The sequence below is a fragment of the Haemaphysalis longicornis genome, unplaced genomic scaffold (genome assembly GCF_048455015.1).
Source record: "Haemaphysalis longicornis isolate Haplotype H1 unplaced genomic scaffold, Haemaphysalis longicornis Haplotype H1 scaffold_5, whole genome shotgun sequence".
Lineage (NCBI taxonomy): Eukaryota > Metazoa > Arthropoda > Arachnida > Ixodida > Ixodidae > Haemaphysalis > Haemaphysalis longicornis.
In genome coordinates this window covers 131903658-131923540 of record NW_027526385.1, presented here as the reverse complement: position 1 = coordinate 131923540, position 19883 = coordinate 131903658, and positions in this window count along the sequence as shown.

Sequence of the window (19883 nt, the reverse complement as noted above, 5' to 3'; positions counted from 1 at the left end):
TCCATTTACGACTCTGTACAGAAAACAAATTTCAGTGAAAAAGCGCAGAAGTTATTGTTCGTTCTGCCGGGTGAGATTTGAAGCATCCTACCCCACTTCAAAAGATAGAATAAAAAGTATGAAAGCACTTAGCATTTTAAAGGTTTTCTCACGCCAGTCATTTGAGCTTGGCAATTTGCTTATTAAAAGTTTGAAGTAGCCTTGAAGTTTGAATGTCGACTACGGTAGTGTTCTCTACCAGTCAACCCCAACGACCTATGTTAAACTCAGAGACCCAGCTACTACCTATCCCTTCGAATGGCGATGGTTGCTTTCCAAAGAAGCTCTATAGGAAGCCTGTATGCAGAACCTAGCATGTGGTCACTGGAAAGTCGGATAGAATACAAGGTCATGTTGTACGCAGTCAGAACAACTTCAATCGTAAAATACCCGTAAGACATCTTAATACATGATGCATCTACGGCACGTATGGTCCTATAACGACCTTTTCTGCCGCTGCCCTATTCACCGTAAACATCTTGTCCTCCAACATAAAATTTTCGTTTAAAGACACATACTGCCACCATTACGGACGTGATTGCAACGTCGCAACTGTTACCAGTTGCATGTGACATTTTATTTCCATACATAAACATAAAAACACTCCTGATGTCTTAACACACCAGAACTTTGTAAGCCTTCAACTTTGTAAGCCTTTGTAAGCCTTCAACCAATGCACAAAAACAGGCCTTTCACCGTATCTTTTTGTGCTTTTGTATCTTTTGGGAATGGACGAGGTGAAGATTCACCAATTTCAGCTAACGCTGACAAATTGCCAGTTCATAAAAAACATTCAACTCTTTATAAACGCCATTTTTAGTTTCGGAACACAATGTCTCCAAATTTGAGAGGACAGTCTGTGCAGCGACATTTCTGGCTGCAAAGGTTTGGTTCAAAATTTTCTAGAAGCATTTCAAACATTTCTCCTCCACATTCCTCAAAAAACATACAGGGATAGAAACTTCATTTTACCAGCAACCGTGGCTTACCTGTTCGTGTAGAAGCCACTATGCAGCTTGAAGCCGCACACCACACTTGGCACACGTGGTATTGCGCCAAATGCTTAGATTTTAGCGAACGCGTGACCTCCTGCACGTGGCACCTATACTCTATTCCTCAACATCCAGTAAGTGCTTTCCAAGTAAGTCCGTCCCACAAGCTGAGCCAACTGGAAGATAGGGATGACAACCGTGATCCTAGCGGCACCGGCTCGAGCAGAATTCGTGTCCGGGTAGGCTTACTGGTCTGGAATAACAGGAGCATACTTTCATCCGCCCATTGATATGAGTGACCATAAACGGTAACCTTCATGGTAACATAAGACCTACACCTTCCCGAGTTCCAGCAGCGCTATTTAAAAAGAAGCCCCGTGTGTCCTCGGTCCGCATATTGTACAATTATCACAGTTTTATCCTGCATCAGAATTGCGTCAATCCAGTTATAATCGCCACGCGTTACGGTATCCTCCCTTTTGTTACAGCATGGTTCCTTTGTACACCTTACTGCGAACTATGCGCTGACAACCTCGTGTAGTAGTAGTATAGTAACGACGAGCCCTCTGCCAACCTAGAAACATTTCCCCGCCTCACAAGGTGCTATATAACACCGTCTATGTCGTAGTCCTCTTCTCGAAGTCGACTCGAAATCCTTAGACCTTGCTGTCGACTCGGACATCCCTCCTGCTGACTTGCAAAGAGAACGTTTCGTTGTAACGACGAATGACTTGGTTTGGTCCAAGATAAGGTGGTTGAACAGGCTTTCGTACAGTCTCGTCGAGGAGAAAGGCATGCGTGCATGTCACCAGTCTTTAAACACAAGCAGATTCAGCTTGGTGTATTTTGCTGCTGGCAACGAACGCAGGGCGCATATATAGTGCGCCGGGGCCGGGTAACGAAGACGGTAGCGTTCGCAAACATTGCGTGAACTACACCTCAGATGATTCTGCCCAAACGGCGGCAGTTTGACGGCGACGCAACGGTGGTGGTGCGGCGAGTGTGCCTTGGACGAAAACACCCACGGGGACCAGTTTTTTTTTTTTTTTTTTTCAAACGTGCCTTCCTTGAGCTCCTCCCTTTGGCGCCTCCAAAGGGAGGCGCCAAAGGCGGTGCTGGAGGCATCAGTGAGCAGTCGGAAGGGAACATCTGGCTTGGGATGAGAGAGTGGGGTGGCGTTCCAGAGGGCAGCTTTACAGCTTTACGCCTGTATTGGACTTGGTGTCGAAGAGAAAGATTGCTTCCCCGTACACCGGCAAACCCGTCGTGGAGACGGGGCGAATGTGTAATCAACGTGAGAGTTTGGACAAGTTCGTACTCCATTGAATTAATGCTTACAGCGCTAACAAGACGAAAGACGAAGGACAGAGGCGCTTTAGGCACGAGGCGCCGATGCGGTGGAGTGCCTGTATGTTCTTCTGCGAACAGTGCAATACCCGTAGAACATAGCATATATTAGTCATGAAAAACAAAGTGCATACTGAGGCTGAAATAGCAGTGCCTTTCATTTAAATTAAAATAACCAGTGCATTTCGATTTTCCCGCCTTTACGTGCAGTTCCGCAGCCTGCCTGTGCCAATAAGGGTCACAATCGGTATAATTTTCTAAGGTATTCGGAACCGTCAGTAACTCACCAAGGCAAAGTCCCATCTCCGACCCCACCATTATTCGTGGAACAAGCGGCTGTTTTAGTGCTGTCAGACCTTGGTTGCTGCAAGGTGTCCGTCCCGGGCCAATGCTCCAAAGATCACGAAGTGCAGGTGCGCCTACCTGATGGGAAACCATTACTCGCAGCGTCTGTGTACTACCGCCCAGTCACCGGCTCTCAGAAATCTATTAACTATAATTGGTTACGCCACCTTTCCTTGCGTATCCCCACACTCCAAATATCATCGGCGGGGACTTTAATGCTAAAAGCACTTCGTGGGGATATGACTCTACGGATTGTCGAGGCTCGTGCCTTGAGGTGGCGATTGACGATTGTGGTCCCTCTCTTAATGACCCTACGTTATTCACCCGCGTGGGTCTTCATCGACGGCAGAAAAACACTTCGTCTGACCTAAGCATTGCTCCTACAGGAGTGATTCGCATGTGGAGCCCCTATACCACCACTTGGGGTAGTGAATATTATCCTATTTTTCTCACTGTTCGAGGCAAGCGCCTCCGCACTCGCCAATACCTTTCGCACATTGATTGGTAAACTTTTCGAACCGCCCTCTGTACCCAGAGAATGCAACCCCCCCGCAGTTGACTGCTGCGATACACACGCTGCGAAAGCACACGCTACAGAGGAAATCTTATGCGACTCTTCAACACCCACACTTTTCGCTCATCTTACCAACCTCTGGAAGTGCGGGCAAGCCCTCATGACTCGCTATGTAACCAGTGGCAAACGTCACCGACACCTGATTCGAATTCGTCGTCAGTACCAAATCATTCGACAACACCAGCGCTCACTGTTCAATAAGCATTGGCATAGTCTCTGTGCTAAGCTCGGTAAAGAAAGAGGCATTTCCAAGCTTTGGAGCACGTTTCGGAGCTTGTCAAACAAGCACAAGGGAACACCTACGCCATTCGCATCCTTCACTCTCCGGGACCCCCCAGCGGCCGCACAACATCGGCTGATAACGACTTTTTTCCCTCATGCCGCTCGCAGCCCCCACTCTCCGCTGCCGGTCGTCAGGATCCCGGACATAGATAACGACCCCGACGGCCTTGATGGTGACCCCTCTATGGGCTCAAATAGACTTCAACCAACCGACCATCCCATTCACCATGGGTGAGTTTACGACAGCTCTTCACCAGTGCAAACCTCGCTCTGCCCCTGGTCATGATGGCGTGGCATGGGTGCAGCTGCGTAACTTGGATGAGTCTGCACACTTAGTACTGCTAAACATTATTAACAAATACTGGGCCTCTGGTGACGTTCCAGACGACCTCAAACTGACACTGGTTCACCCAATACCAAAGCCAAACAAAGACCTTTCTGTGCTGACTAACCTCCGGCCTATTTCTCTTGCACCCACCATCTGTAAACTTATTGAACGCCTGAACAACAACCGCCTTCAGTATTATTGGAATATGTCGCCTGTGGTTCCATCCGTCCCAGACTGGCTTCCGTCCTCACCTCGGTACTCACGATTGCCTTTGGCTACAATGACGCATTCTGAAGCGTACGTCACAAGCTGGTAATACAGATTATGTCCTCACTTTCGACGTGCGGAAAGCATTTGGCAGTGTTAGTCAGGCAGCGATCCTTGAAGAGCTCGCTATAGCCTTTCCAAGACAAAGGACCCAAAACTGGATTCGGAATTCTTTATAAAATCGACCAATTCGGCTCCACAGCACGCATCCAGGATGGCGCCCCCAGGACCTTTTATCTAGATAGGGGTGTTTCACAGGGTTCTGTCCTTGGACCCGTACTTTTCAATTTGGCCATGGCACGCATCGCCCGCAACCTAGAACGGCACACTGAAGCTCGTTTTGCTATCTATGCTGACGACCTCACAGTATGAGTTGAGGCCGCCGACTACGACTGCACGTTGGACATGGCAACAGAATTGCAGGCGGCGGTAAACAGCCTTTCCACTACTCTTCCAACTCTCGGCCTTGAGTTAGCACCCGATAAGACCGAATTTCTCCTGGTCCGCGGTCAGCACCAACCACACACTAGTATGCATCATACGAAATACATCGGCGACACACCCATTTCCCCGCACTGTGGTCGTATTCGCTTGCTCGGAACCCCCTCACCAGCCACAACAGCGATCGACAGTGGAGAAGTCAACTGCAAAAAAATTGGAGGCCAATGCTCCACTTAATATCTCGCTTCTCACACAAATTTGGCGGTGATCACAAATCAGCGTGCCTCACGCTCTGCCGGGCGTTAGCGGTCGGTCGTCTCGCTTATGGCGCTCCGGCGTTACGCCTAATCTCGACTCATAAGAAACATTTTGCGGTCCTTTATCGGGCCATGCTCCGCACAATCGCTGAACTTGCCAGGCATACCCGCATCGATGCTCTTGAACGGGCTGCTCTTATGCCTCCTATGGAAGAGCTCCTCGCGGAAACTCTCGAACAACATGACTTTAGGCGGACACTAACGCCACAGCGGGATGTACTCTCCGCCTGGGACTTGCACAATCTTCCGACACTTCCCTTGGCCTCACCCCCGCCACCACCTTGGTCACTCCCGCCTGTCACAGAGGCCCATCAGCGAACTGGTATCCACCATACCAGACCAGTTGCCCGAAAGAAAGCCCTTCAGCGCGTCCTTGCGGCACAATTGCCGGATGAAGTGGACATTTACACGGACGCCAGCCTTCCCATATGGGTCTGGCCTGGCGCTGCCCAGCTCGATCGGACCCGGACGGCTGTATCATTCGACCAGGACCCCACTTGTCTCCCTTACAAGCAGAACTTCAGAGCATCCTCAGCGCTTTGCATCATCTGACCTACCGTATTGCAGCTCCGCCCACTCCACGTTTTCGGATCCTCACGGACTCCCATCAGGCACGTAAAGAACTCCGCAAGCCCTTCAGTGACCACCCAGCTGTGCACGAAATACAACACGTGATCGCCATTCTGGCTCGCAATGGAACCACTGCCCGATTGGCATGGGTGCCGGGTCACACGGACTCGGACGGCGGACATCAGGCTGCACACGATGCAACAAGGGAGTGTCTCGCTAATACCCCTCCCCTGGGCGACGGCGCGTCGTGCACCTCTCCTGACCCTCGCCTTCAACCTGACCTCGCACGCCGTGCTCGGAAGGTACACCTTGCGTCCGTTACTCCCGCTGGCTACCTGGCTCTGGCTCCTCCGATGCCTCGCTCTGCGGAAATCTTCGTCAACAAAACTATTGCTCACGCAGCCCTCACACCTTACTTCATAGGAAAATGAATTCAACCGGCAAGATCTTCCCCTCTTTACTGCCCCTACTGTCAAACGTAAGTATTCGCCAGCCTCAATCACTTAATCTGGCACTGCGCCGCATTTTTCTTCTACCGCCCAATACTCGTCAACGCTTTGCCACGTGATTCCTTTCAAGACGACCCCTCCCCCGTTCGAAGACGCTAATTTTATAACAGCCCTCGGGGTGTTTGGTCATGAGAGTGGTCTCTCGAGATTAGTGAAAACTGGGGCCTACTCCGGTCGTAACAGTTGACTTTACTGCACTGACATGATCCCAACCCTAGTCTGGCTCTGCTGATGGCAGTGATCTCTTCTATGGCGTTCTGGGACACACCATTTCTGCTACTCGGCTACTCCACCTTGCCTCTTCACCTCTTCCCTTATTATGGTCACATGGTCTTCCCTTTGAAATAAAAGATTACAACAACAACAACAACAACAAAGGCACTCCTAGGTACTTCGCTGGCGTCTTCTGCCATCTGACACACTCGAACACATCCGGAGCCTTGTCCCAGTGGCTATATCAAAAACAAAATAGTTTTGTCCAGTCAACGCCACTAGAACTATATTTGAAAAAAACTTGAGGTCACGTGAAGCAACGCTTATGCTGCTCCTATCAACGCAAAAAAAGCTGCATGTGACATCTACGTTTACGGCTGCATGGGTATCATGCGATACCGTTACTTCGGCGTGGAGGGAGCGTATTGGACTGGAGTTCGTGCATTTACCGTTTATGCTTCCGAAGAATTGCTGTTCAGCGACGAGAGCTAGAGTAGCCGCAATAATCTTTATTACTGCGGCACAGGAAAGGCAGAGGCCATTTACACATTTGCGGCTGGAGATATGGGGGTGAAAGGTTGCGGCTCTGGTGTGTTGGTCAGTTTGAGCAAGAAGGTGACAGTGCCAGTGTTTCAAAGCGTTTATTCTCTAGCGCTGTTGCCTGCCTGGACATATTGGTTTTTTATAACACACAGACGCAGAAAGGAACCGCTAGACAAAGTCCGTTATTCAGTAAGATTTTTAAGGAAAGCGGGTAAAGAGAAGGTAGACCCCAAAATGGAACCCCATGTCTCGAGCCTCAGCATTAGCTGACGCTGATCTTGAGGTGACAAGCTTGTCAAGTCTACGGGAAACGTACAGTACCACTATGTTTGTTCCGACCTGGAGGGATATTTCGGTACATTTCCCACAGCCATATCGTCCCAATATTTATGTGCGTTATAGGAAAAGTGCACTCATGCGGAGGGGGAGCGGCAGGAGGAGGAGGAGAAAACATTAATAGTAAAATACAGCCTCATAGTGGGCCAGGTCCTCAGTCCAGGCCAAGAGAGTAAGGAGCAGGAATAAACGTTGATTGTTTCCTATAAATTCCTTTGATTCCTACTCGTTGTCGAGATGACCTACGAAAATTTGGGCGGAAAACTGAGACTCTGCTGGCACTCGATAGGCATGGCTGGAAATCTTTGGGAGAGGCTTTCTTCCTGCATTGGACGCAAACAGATTCATATTGATGATGGTGATGATTTCTATAAAAGGAAAATTGAGCGCTGGTTTATCTTCACTGTAGTAGCGTTGATCATCCAGGGTGTGTGGCGTCCCTAGTCCAGGATGTCACGACCCTCAGCTCTCTGTCTGGCCCGCATCACCACGCCCTCTGGTCATCCAGGACCTCGTTGGTCAGCAGGGCCTCCCAATGCTCCGTCAATGGCGTCAGGACCTCTGGGAGCTCCTTCACACCCTTGCACTCCCCCACCATGTGGTAGAGTGTGTTGGGGGTCCCCAGAAATGGCAGTCGTAATTGTACAGACTGGGATGAATCATGTGCAACTTCGAGGCGTGCGGGAAAGAGTTCGTTCGCAGTCTTCTTAGCTGCGTTGCTTCTTCTTTGGTGAGTTATGAATTAGGTGGTGGATATTTCCATCTGCCCAATCTGGTAATGTCCCAATATGTCCCTGGTGCGTCGTGGGACAGGTGGAAACATCGACGGGGGAGTAGCTTGAGCTTCTGTGACGGTGGTGAGGGTAGCGGTGGTTCCCCGATTGCAATGATCTCGGGCAGCGGCATCAGCCGCCATTTTACCTTCCAGAAACTCGGGCCCGGTGTCCACACGATGAATATGTTCGGTACATCATCTTCTTTTTCATCGTTTAGCATCAGGAGTACGTTGAGCGCCACTGTGGAGATAAGAGCCCTCTGAAAATTTCTGCAGGCTATTTGGGAGTCCTTCATTATGATCATGCGAGCTTGACTTTTCCTGATCGTTGTAGTAGCGAGAACAATCGCTGCCTTTCCTTCGGAGTCAACGTCTTCAGTCGTGATAGTTGCCCAGCCTAGCTCCTTTACTTTCCTTTGCTCTTTTCCTTTGCAGATACGCGGGAATTTCCTTCAAATGTTCCTGAGTTGAAAAAAAAACGCTCAACAGTGCTGTATGCCGCTGATGAAAACTGTGCATAATCAAATGCTTATAATTATAGCACTGTTTTTCTGCAACGCGAATTGTTGAGCGCTAATTTGAGGACAGCAATAAAAAAGTATCTTGTTTACAACACGAAACAGTAAGACATACGAATGGTCCGGCAATACAAAGTACATCTTAGAATTAGACTCGCAACATCAAATGATAACATAGAAGTCATAAATTTCTCATTTCATGGAAAACGATAACAATTTCTATTTCTAGGGCCCATTTACACTCGCAACTCTGAATACTTCACTGCCCACAGCTGATTTGCATGACTCAATTTATCCTTGAGGCAAAACAAACTGCATAGTTAGTACATGAGAATTGTTCAAAAGTTACGTGTGTTCAATGGTTGTTATTTATTTCTAAGAATTTTCTGGCAGCCCCGAAGTCTCTATTCTTCCCTAAACTTTTTCGTTTTTTTTTTTCATGATCGTTGGGTCCTAGAAAAACTGTGTGATTAGGCCTCCCAACTAGTTACAATCCCTCGTGGTGTACTGTCTTTGGCTGGCCCACTTCTAGAGTGACACCCTCAGTATCAGAAAACAAGGCGAGTGCTAAATTACACCGAAACGTTTTATAGTCAGAAATACCTTCGCGTACAAAAAAGGTGCTTTTGTTTCTCAGTCTTATGACGCTTTCAGATATTTGCTTTTTTGACGACATTGTGTTCTAGGTAACGTTTACTTGTTACATGGCCAGGTCTTCCGCCAAGAAAGTGTGCTGCCTTTTTAAGCGGTTTCGTATTTCATTTCACATAGTATTTACAAGTTTTGTATTACGAAACGAATGTGGCGTGCTTCTACGTGCCGCGGTGTCCAGGCCGAAGAAGGCGACAGAGCCGTTTTGCATGCGAGCTGTGTGCGTGCAGTTTTTGGAATCAGCGTAGCGGACAATAAATCCCAATAATGCACCGTCCAACCTTACCTATCAGAGCATGTCCTGTAAAAATCAAGGTGTCGAACCGAAAAAAATTCCGGTTTCGTTACAGTTCGGGTTCGGGTGAATTTATTTCGTTCTCGTTCATTGCCGTTTCGACTAAATCGCGTTCCGACACGAACCGGTTCGGGAGCTTTGAACCGGTTTGTGAACCGTTTCGACCAGTTTTGAGTTATCAGCGAAGTTGTCGTCCATCCCTATTCTTAGGGAGAGAAAGATAAAAAAAGATTTATTTGGGAAAGAGCGATTGAGGTTTGGCTACAGGCGGGTACCTCCGTCCAGGGCCTTGTTCTCTTCCGCTCCTCTCCGGGATCGAAGAACCAAGTCTTTCCGAACCCCAAAATCGTAGCTGGTAAGAGCTGTCTCCCATAGCTCGAGAGTACTTCTGGTGTTGGGTGCTGAGGGCCACACGCTGCGGCCGCCCCTGGTAGCGTGTAATATTTACGCTGGTTTTCTGCACTTTTAGATGCGACGCTGAGAGCATCTCTTGTCGGTGGCCCTGTCCTTGCTGCGTGCGACCGTTGTTGTTGTCCGCGTGCGTCCGTCGTTGTTGTCCGCAGCTACTCTCACCCTCTTCTCTCCGATAGCGAACACTCTCTCGCGAGGGGCATTGGATTGGATTCGATTGGCTTGGCTTGGCTTGGATTGGATTGGATTGGATTTGGATTGGATTGGATTGGATTAAAGTGGATTGTGTTGGATTGTGTTGCGTCATAGCCGCGGCCCTCTCTCTCTCCGCGGTCTCCTCTCCTTCGGGCGCGCTGCGCATATAACCGGTGTGCCGCTCTCCGGCGGCCTTTCGGTCGACGGTTGCTCTCCGCTTGCGCTTGAACCCCCCTCAGCGTCGCATCACACCAGGGTTCCCACCAGGGGGGGTGGGCTTAATTTTTGCATTTCCTGTCTTAATTTTGTGGAAACGTGGGCTAGCGTTTTTTTACAAGAGAAGGCATTGGTTTGTAACTGCCGAAGTACGTGAGCTTCTGTGGCTGGCAGACGTTTGTCAGGCTTGGAGAGAGGGGCTCGAGCTTCTCTTCGGATCATAATTACTACAAGCCTTAGGGACTAGCAGGACTAGTTAGGGGTGTTTCACGAAACATTGGAAAGGTGTACGACGTCGGCATTTTTATTATCTACGAAAAAGTTACATGTGGCTCATAGCGACAGAGAATATGATATCTGACGCTAGTTTGGAGGAGCAAAATTTCTCTTTAAAAAATTCTAAAGCCTGCCAACTGAAATTTGTGCGAATTTCAATACCTTTACCTCTGTAAAGCACAAACTCTTCCAGCTACCGCCACAAATGTTTTTTTTTTTTCTGTCCAGGCTTTGCATACTTTTAAGTGAATGATGGAGTTTAGTTTCGGCTTGCAGGGAGAACTCTTTCCTTCAAAATTACAAGCCTGACTCATTTTTGAAAATTACCAGAACGTCGGTGTGTACTTCGCTATCTAAACAAGTCGGTGTGCTCAATAGTTGTTTTTTTTTTTTGTATTTTCCGTCTATCATTAATTCTGTGTACCACTTTTAGTTTACATCAAAAAACGTTAATCCGAACAGTGCGCGGGAGTGAGGTAAATCGGTAATTTCTCTCGAATTTGGTAGCCAATATACAAAGGCCCTCCTCGATTTTTTTGGAGCTTTCACGTGTCGAAGCCCGAGTTGTTCTTTCTTACAATTATTAAACATGTTGTATTATTTTTGCAGTTTTATACCTACAAAGCACCAAATATGACACTGCCGGCTCTATTGTGGTGACATACTGAAGTGGCTTGTAACAAACTTCTGACGTGAACGCAAGACGAGAAATGGCCGGTACCAACTCTTCCCCTCAACGCCTCCTTGAAAGATAACGATTATATCAGGCATGATGACGCTCCAAGTCCAATATCGGACATAGCAAAGAACTTCTAGGGAAAAAAAAGTTCGCACAGCTTGCAATAGGGGTACAGGGCTGAAAAACAGCGCACCTTGAGTACCCTGTGCCTTCGTCGGAAACCCGGCTGTTGCTGCACCGCACATTTATTTTCCAACTTGCCGCTGAAAGTGTCCCTTGACTGGCAGGTCAGGGTCGTGTGTCGGTAGGCTTCAGGATCTTTGTCCATAGGCTTTCATGTCTCTCCCAAAGTGGGCCGTGTTAGCACGCGAAAACACAGGCGGCCAAGTCCAAAGCGAGCGCCCTCGCTACGATCGCAAAGGAAATGCTGTGCGCCGGGAATGCGATGATAGCTCGATGGACAGACGCCGGTTTCATAAGGTGAGGTACCAAGGTTCGACTCAGACCACGGGAAGCGTAGTTTTTCCACTCAATTAGCTACACATATTATTCTTCCCAGCAGGTTCTATTGATTGATTGTGGGGTTTAACGCGCCGATGCAACGCAGGCGATGAGGCGCGCCGTGGTGGAGGGCTCCGGATTAATTTGGCCACCTGGGGATCTTTATCGTGCGCCGAAATCTCGTACGCACGGGCGTTTTTGCCTTTCGCCTCCATCAGAAAAGCGGCCGCCGCGGCCGGGAATCGAACCCGCGACCTTGTGCTCCCCAGCAGGTTCTAACCCCGTACGTCTCGGTCCTTTGGTGTCGTCCAGTGTCAGGTTGCCGGTTGCATGGCGGAAAGGTCCCGGATTCGATTCTCAGAACCTCCTTAACCAAAATTTTTGTAGAGGTTTCGATGTGTTTGGGTGTGACCGACAGACAAGCTCGAACTAGACAGCTCGGCTGTTAAAATCTACCGCTCAGTTATGTGCTTATTTACTAGGTGAAGGCAGCAAAAAAAGAGCCGATATTATTTGTGTATGAGCCCTGCGCAGAATAATGTTTAAAAAAGTGATTTGCCGTTTTTCCTTTTGTTCTAGCGGAAACACACATTCGGGAAAATATTGGTGCGGTAATAGCCAAAGCTATGCCTGTGCTCTGAGGCGCAATCTGTATCACATAGCAGCAAAAAATACAGCCAGAATGAAAGAAGGGCAAAGACGATATTTTGTATCACCTGCAAGACGAAAAAAGTGTGCTGTTTCTTTCGCTCAGTTTCGCATTCTGCACGCGTGGCCAGCTGCAACACAGCAATGCAATGGTGCTGCGTATACGTGTCCTTATAGGTTGCGATCACACATAGAGGGTTGACAGTGTTGTGATTGCTCTGAAGCAAAAATGAGGGTGGGAAGTTACGCAGCTGATCTTAAATGACGAAAAAAATCCTGAATGACATTGACAGAGCAGTATCAACCCCGTGTGGTCGAACCATTTCCTTGTGAACTGCTAACCGTTATATATTTCTTCGGTTCTCTGCGGGTTAATATTCAGCCGGCTCAAAAAATAACGGTTCGCGTACCAGTTAAGTATCGTCCCAAATATCGGTTCCGTTCAAGTTTTAGGTTCCGTTCCGGTTCGACACCCTGGTAAAAATGCAGTAAGGGATATCGGCCTCCGACGTCTGTTTCGTTCTTCAACGCCACAGGAATACAAGTAAATAGTGAGTGAAGCTAGTACCGAAATCATGCTTCCATCAGGCCAAAACTCAGCAATAAGATATAACGCGTGATAATCGCGTTGGCAATAATTAGTGTATCCATTTGCAGACTTTTAATATGCGTGAAGGGATCATGCTTATCCATTGTGAACTTAAGGCTCCACCCTATGCCCGCGCCTTGATCAGCTTTTAAAACTCCCCAGTACGACATTTCTGCCACGCCGATCCCACAACACGCCAGTCGTTCCCTGCGCTTTATTAACTGCAGTAATCATGGTAGCCCTGCTATTCGTGTCCCTCACTTCCCTCGTCCACCAGTATTGACATCTCATACACGTGAAAATCTTCTCTTCCCCTTAGCCGCCCTGAACCGGCTGCAGACTCTGTTCTAGAACGCGGAAAAGCAGTCACTGTCGTCACGGAAATCGCAGACACAGCTTATGACGCGCGCTTCGCAGTGGCAGGGGCGACCGATGCTTCCACTTCACGTCTCCATGGCAACGTCCTGAGCGGTGCAAAGGCAACGCCACTGTAGCCATATGCTCTCTAATTTACTGTTATTTTTTCGCTCGTATGATAAATAGGCACCGATAATTTTTGTCGCACCGCCGCAACTCTTGGTCACGCCAAAATAACCACATTTGCTCACCCCCGTACCCTTAATATTCTCGAGCACAGTGCCATCCGAGTGGTGCCTCGCAACCAATACACGGTTCGTCACCAGGGTCAAATACGCAGTAAAATAATTAGTTTTATCACTTAACACTTCCCAAACTGGTTGACCAATACAGGAAAACAATGTATTTTGTTCTATCACTCAACACTTGTTAAAGTAGTTTTGATATTCCCTAAAACGACCGCCTAACACGTTTTTGTGCGAACATTTCCAGCTGAACAGCCATTCTGGTTCGCGATATCAAGGTGGCCGTTTTTCATGAAAAAATATTCTAATCTAGTAGTCATTGACTGCAGCCGCGTCCTGCAGCCATGTATGCCACTTCGCCTCAACATCGTGGGCAAGTCCATCCTTGACCACGGATAGGACACATCGGTACTAAAATCGACTACGACGAGGAACCCGTGCTCATCAATTAGCTTGGTCAAGAGTCAGCTCCATCATATCGCGGATTTTACGCCGACGTGAGGATTAATGAAACTTAGCTTTCCCTACTGCTAAATACAGGATCAGCTGTTTAAATGTTGTCCGAAGACCTATTTTAACGGTACTTTGCTGCAAAAATAGGAATTAAAGCTTTATCAAGAATTTTACAGAACTACTCCGGCCGTATCATACCAGTGTGTGGGTGTTTCGCAGAAAGTGTCATATTTCAAAATCGCCAAGAATTTCCACTACTTTATGTTGTACAGAAGGTGGATCTCTCGTTGGCATTGATGCTATTTCTGCTCACCAATTAGCTCTCGCAAACGACCAGCTCCGACAACTACAGAGAGCCAGTCGGAAATTGATCAACTTGGCGTACTGGTTGAACAAACTCTGCCTTGAACTCGGGGTCTTGTATCTGATATGGAAGAAAGCAGACGGAGAGAATTGTAGCTGGCGGAAGAAATACGGCTGCTAAAATCGCAACTGTAAGATATTCGGGAGAAACTATATTCGAGCGAACTCGTCTGAAGTGGATAGCAAAAGTGAATCTCGGAAGGTTATCGTTAAGATTTAAGATGGCTGACCAAGGTGCGGTGGCGACACAATGCAACGTCGTGAAGACGGACGCAGAACACAACATGAGGCTCACAGAATAAGGAAAATGACAGATCAAGACGGCAAAATTCTCTTGGAACGCTGCAAGACTACAAAACGACGCGGAAATGAGTCCGCTGGCACAAATAACGCAGGTGGAAGGGACTCAGCTGACATCTGAGGTTGACCAACTTCGCAAGGAACTTCAAACCAACTTATTTAAGCTGGAGGACAGCCGACAAACAAAATTGATTGATGGATTGTAGGGTTTAACGCGCCGACACAACGCAGGCGATGAGGTGCGCCGTAGTGGAGGGCTCTGGATTAATTTTGACCACTTGGGGATCTTTAACGTGCGCCGAAATCTCGTACAAACGGACGTTTTTGCTTTTCGCCTCCATGAGAAAAGCGGGCGCCGCGGCCGGGAATCGAACCCGCGACCTCGCCGACAAACAAAATCACAAATCATACACGATGCACGTTCCCAAAGGACAAGACGCCCCTCACACTGGGTAGACTACGTACGGTCATCGTCTAACACCAAAACCCACAACAAGGATAAGAAACGTGGAATAGGTGTTAACCGGAACCAAGGTGCGTGTTTGCAGTTATTGTAACGGTGGGGTGAAGTGCTCAATCCAGTGAAGTAAAATACAAGTGAAGATAAGTGCAAATGAAGTGAAAAAAGTATCTCTTAGGGACTTACAAACTCTTCAACGGGAAGCTAATGTCCGTCTGTGGCCTCAACCAAAGCACGGAGACTAAAAGAATTTTCTTGACCATGTTGTTCGCATCATCTTCATCTGAAGTAATGATCTTTCCTTAGCGAAGATGAGCAGAGGTATCAGGGTGAAACGAAGCTTGTATCTTAAATAACTGGACGCACACATGCGCAAATCTTGATGAGTGCATTAACTTGCGAAGGCAGAACTTCAAGCAGGAATGAAATTTTCCAGTCCAACAGTCAAGCTGAGCTCCGTTGTAGCGTAGGACGTTTATACCAAAGGTAGCCTAATAGTTGAGGTGTGCCAGCACCGTAAATTCCATCCAGAGGGTGTTTTCACCCTGCACAACTGTCGCGCACCGAATGCTGACAGCACGCAAGATCCTCCCACCCCACGGGACAAAAAAAATAAACTTTTGATCCCACGTGAACACAGCTTTGAGTCCAACGCATGTTTTGAAAGAAAGAAAGAAAGAAAGAAAGAAAGAAAGAAAGAAAGAAAGAAAGAAAGAAAGAAAGAAAGAAAGGCTGGCCAAAACAGGGGCACCAGTGTACATAACGCTGTTTCAACGCTGTTTACACTAACATTCATTTTGTTCTTCGGCATTATTACCGGTGGAAGAAAAGGTGAAAGCAATCGTCCCCACCCTACCGTAAAGCCCACAGCAGATACTTTTGCAATGGCAGCGAGGTTGGTATGGCTTGTTGCGTACGTGGGACAGAGAAGATCTGGTCGAACACTTGCGAATCGTTTGGCGTGTTGCTTGATTGGTTTAACCAATAGTAAGCAGAAGTTGTCATAGTTGTGTCGTAAGGCAGATTGCTGTGTATTGCCGTGGATGATCCTCCAAAGTGCCGTTGAAGCTGCTGTGGGCATTGGTAACAAAATGAGGATATATGTTCTCTGAGACTGCAGGTGAAACAAAGAGACCGCGTTCGGGGCGAAAACAACGCGAGGTAGGTCATTCGTACTCAGCACGTGTTGGGCGGAAATGTTTATTGTTGTGCAATGCCAACCTCCGTGACTCGTTCGTACCGGTACGCGGCGCTCCTAGAGCGCTTTTCTTATCGGTTGGCGCCCCAAACTTTCTTACGCCAAGACCTTCAAAACTCATCTGGTGACCATTGCAATGCCCACTGATGGTAGATGGAATAGACTGACGCGATGCAGTGGCGGCACAGCAGGTCGCATCAGGCCCCCACCTAGCTGGCCAAGCTGTTTCTTGTACTGCAAATCTACGGCGCAATCTCTCCGGAAGGGCCCGAATTGAAGTCTACGCTCGCTAAGGTGAGGACATTTGCAAGACGGCAAAACATGGGTGAAGGGCACCGCATTTTTAGTGCATCAAAACAGTGGTCCACTGCGTCTCGTGAGGACGCAAGGTCCCCCTTCGTTATTAGAAAATTATAGGTGAGCACAGCAATTCTCTTAAAGGAGCCATGAAGAGAAAATGCAAGTTGGTTTTATTCGAAAGATTTCGTGTTTTATAGTGCCCCCAGCGCTTGTCCGGATACAAACGGTGCTTTATTCACAGAGAAATTAAACAATTTAGGTTAAAATTTTGATTTTCCCGCTAAATCGTGCGTTTTCGTGGTCCCAAGTGACATCACGGGAACCGACCGCTCTGCAGCCTAGAGTACCTGCATTCACGCATCCGCCGTACAGGGTAGAGACACGTATACGCTGGAGCCGCCATTTTCGGTTGCTCGCTCGCCGCCGAAGCATGTCATTGTGTCAAAACCGCGCTAAAATTATCGCCGCAACGTGGTTTACTGAAGAAGTTTGAATCATATTGGCTGTTTCGCGTTGCTAGGTCTCGTGGGAAACGAAAACAATAACGCGTTGAGCCCGTTGGCCCAATTGCGGCGGCACGGGACCGTTCAAAGGTTGTCTCCACCCTGTACAGCGGTGTTGGTCTGTTCCCGCGTTTCTTTACGTTCCGTAAACTAGATGGCGCCACCATACCGTGGCAAGCGTTTGGTTTGTTTTTGCCCGCATTTAAACCTGGCTTGTTTTTGTTCTGGGAGAAAATATTCGTTCCATGAAACAGTGCTCGCTCGACAAATGGGGTCACGTAAGACACCGTTGCTTGCGTCAATCGGCCAGTGTCGTCTGAGACAACCCCAAGCCCCGTAGTGCTGTGCAGCAGCTAAACCAAGCATGCTGTGCGCAGTACGAACAGCAGAACGCATCAGTACTTCTATGTTTACATGTGCTTTCGTAACTTCCACTGTTTGTCCCATCATTCTTATTGGTTTGTAAAGAATGTGCCCTAAATTTAAGCGCAAATCGCTCGTTCGTCTAGTTTGTAAGCTCTACCTAATTTTCTTCTGCTTCTGCCAGCCTCCGCCAATCGCAGAGCTTAGCTCATGTGACATCATAGGTTCAGTTGCGGGAAATGAGCTGGTGGGTCGCATGACCATTCCCGTTTTTCCTAATTATGTAGCTTATTTGAGCGAAGTTTACGTTAAAAGTGGTGTCAGTATGATTCTAACGAGACAATCTTTTGAATGAACCAAACTTGTGTTTTCTCTTCATGGCTCCTTTAAGCAGGTTACGTACCTTGTGCTCTGCGCTCATGCCACTGTTAACCAAGATGCCGGTCTTAGGGACTTCCTCATGTACGTACGTTACGCTGGCACCTCTAGAATCTTGGGCTCATTGCGCGGGGGTTTGTTCAGGCTTTTTCTTTCTAGTGAGTGAATATCCAAAGCAGTTCTTCGTCTCGGCGACCATGATATTCCACGCTGCAAACGTTTCCTTGTGGTTTTCAAATATACAGAGGGCAGTTCCAGCGGACAAGAAAACCACGTTGGCGAGCTGCGTCTCCGGGTCTCAGCGGTCGTATTTGCATACCGTTTCCTAATGGTTGATTTAATCTTGTAAGTGCTCTTCCGGAGTACCCGAAAATATTCGCGGTTCCCTCTGGTGTGAGCAGGCACTGGCCCCTCCTGGAAAAGTGGCACCAGACGCTTGATTATCACGGATTTTGATCTCTTTGCTTGAATGCCCGTCCAAACGCTTGCTCTGTGGAAACTCATCGGGTATTTCAAGGGGAACGGTACCCACGTCCTCAACCAAATGACGCGGCTGTAAGGGTGAGAAGGTCATTATTGAAGTAAAACGAGAATGTGCAGGGCAGCAGGGGGGGGAGGGGGGCAGCACATAGCATGTCGCACGTACATCCTGCCTCTTTGCTTCTTTTTCACCCTGCTGGTTGGTTCTCTCCCGCTGTCATCTAACATAGAATTTCGAGTGGCCACTTTCTATTGTACCAGTATACCAAAGCACGAACAGCCGAACAATGCAGACAGTAGGGAAATGTAGAGTAATCAGATTGGGTGAAAATTGAAACTATTGATATAAATGTCAGGACATTCGGTTTTGTTTGACTTTGTCGGCGAAATTTTCAGGCCATTTTGTGTGGGAGCTTGCAGGGGCCTTGCAACAGCTTCGTTAAACGCTTTCACTCTTTCCTTCGCATCTGGAAGCACGGCGAAAGCTATTGTTATCGCCAGAATGGAGCGGCACTGCGGGATTTGCTCGTCGCACTAAACACGTCTTCCATTCCTGGTTTGTTTTTGTGGCTCTATTTTTAAAGTTGCTATCGAAAAGCATTCATTGCTGGAACTCAAGAAAAACCCACCAATAGCCGCTACATGGCCACAGTGACGTGATTCGGGCCGTCAAAGAAAGGCAAGACCGAGAAAAAGAGAAAAATCTTTTGAGCGAGTTTACAAGATATTTAAGGGGCATAAATCAGTAATTTTGGCTGAGGTACTTCGCGACCCCCTAATCTAAGTACTGGGTGTGTTGGGTGACTACGTTCTGCAAGCATTTAATATATAAAAAAAAGCGAAAAAAGTGTTGCACGGTACCTTTAAACAAATATTGAAATTCAAAACCTTGAAAACTATTATCATAAGACAGAATATCAAGACAAAAAGACATAATATCAAGTAATATAAAAAATACTTAGTACACTTCTCCAACAAGCCTCCAACAAAAAACAGGAAATAGAATTTACAAAATGAAAAACTGAGCGAACTACCGAAATCACCAACCAAATCTGTGCCAACTGCAGCGGCATTCCCCAGTTATACTCAAATAAAAACAAAAATTTCAGAACTTAAAAATACCCCCAGTAACAAAAGCCTACTTTATCCGCCATCGTGAGGTCTTAACCAAAACAAAAAAACTCGAGTAAATATAGCGTGATTCATGGATATCTCCCTGCAAGTGCTACTTTGGAAAAGTAAGGTTGGTGAAGCGAGGAAAACGTGTAAAAGCGCTGATGCATTGATGGGCACTTCTCAAAATCTTTGAGTCTTCATTTTCTCTCGAGATGTAACAAGTGGCCCCCATTGTTTTGCAGTGCATTAAGCATCTTTGATGTACTAAACCAAGGGTCGGCAACCTGCTGTCCGCGGGCAGCATGCGGCCCGCGAGGAAGTAATATGCGGCCCCCGACACGACCCCACACCCCCCTCCCCTTGTCCCTTGATGTCTGAGGACTGACATGGCAGTTTTGACATAAAATGGGGTTAGGCAAGAACAAAGATCGTTTCCACTCGGCATTGTCCCCCATCTTCCAGTTTTGTATAGTATTATCAATTTCCCTAATTTTTCTCTTTGCCTACAAA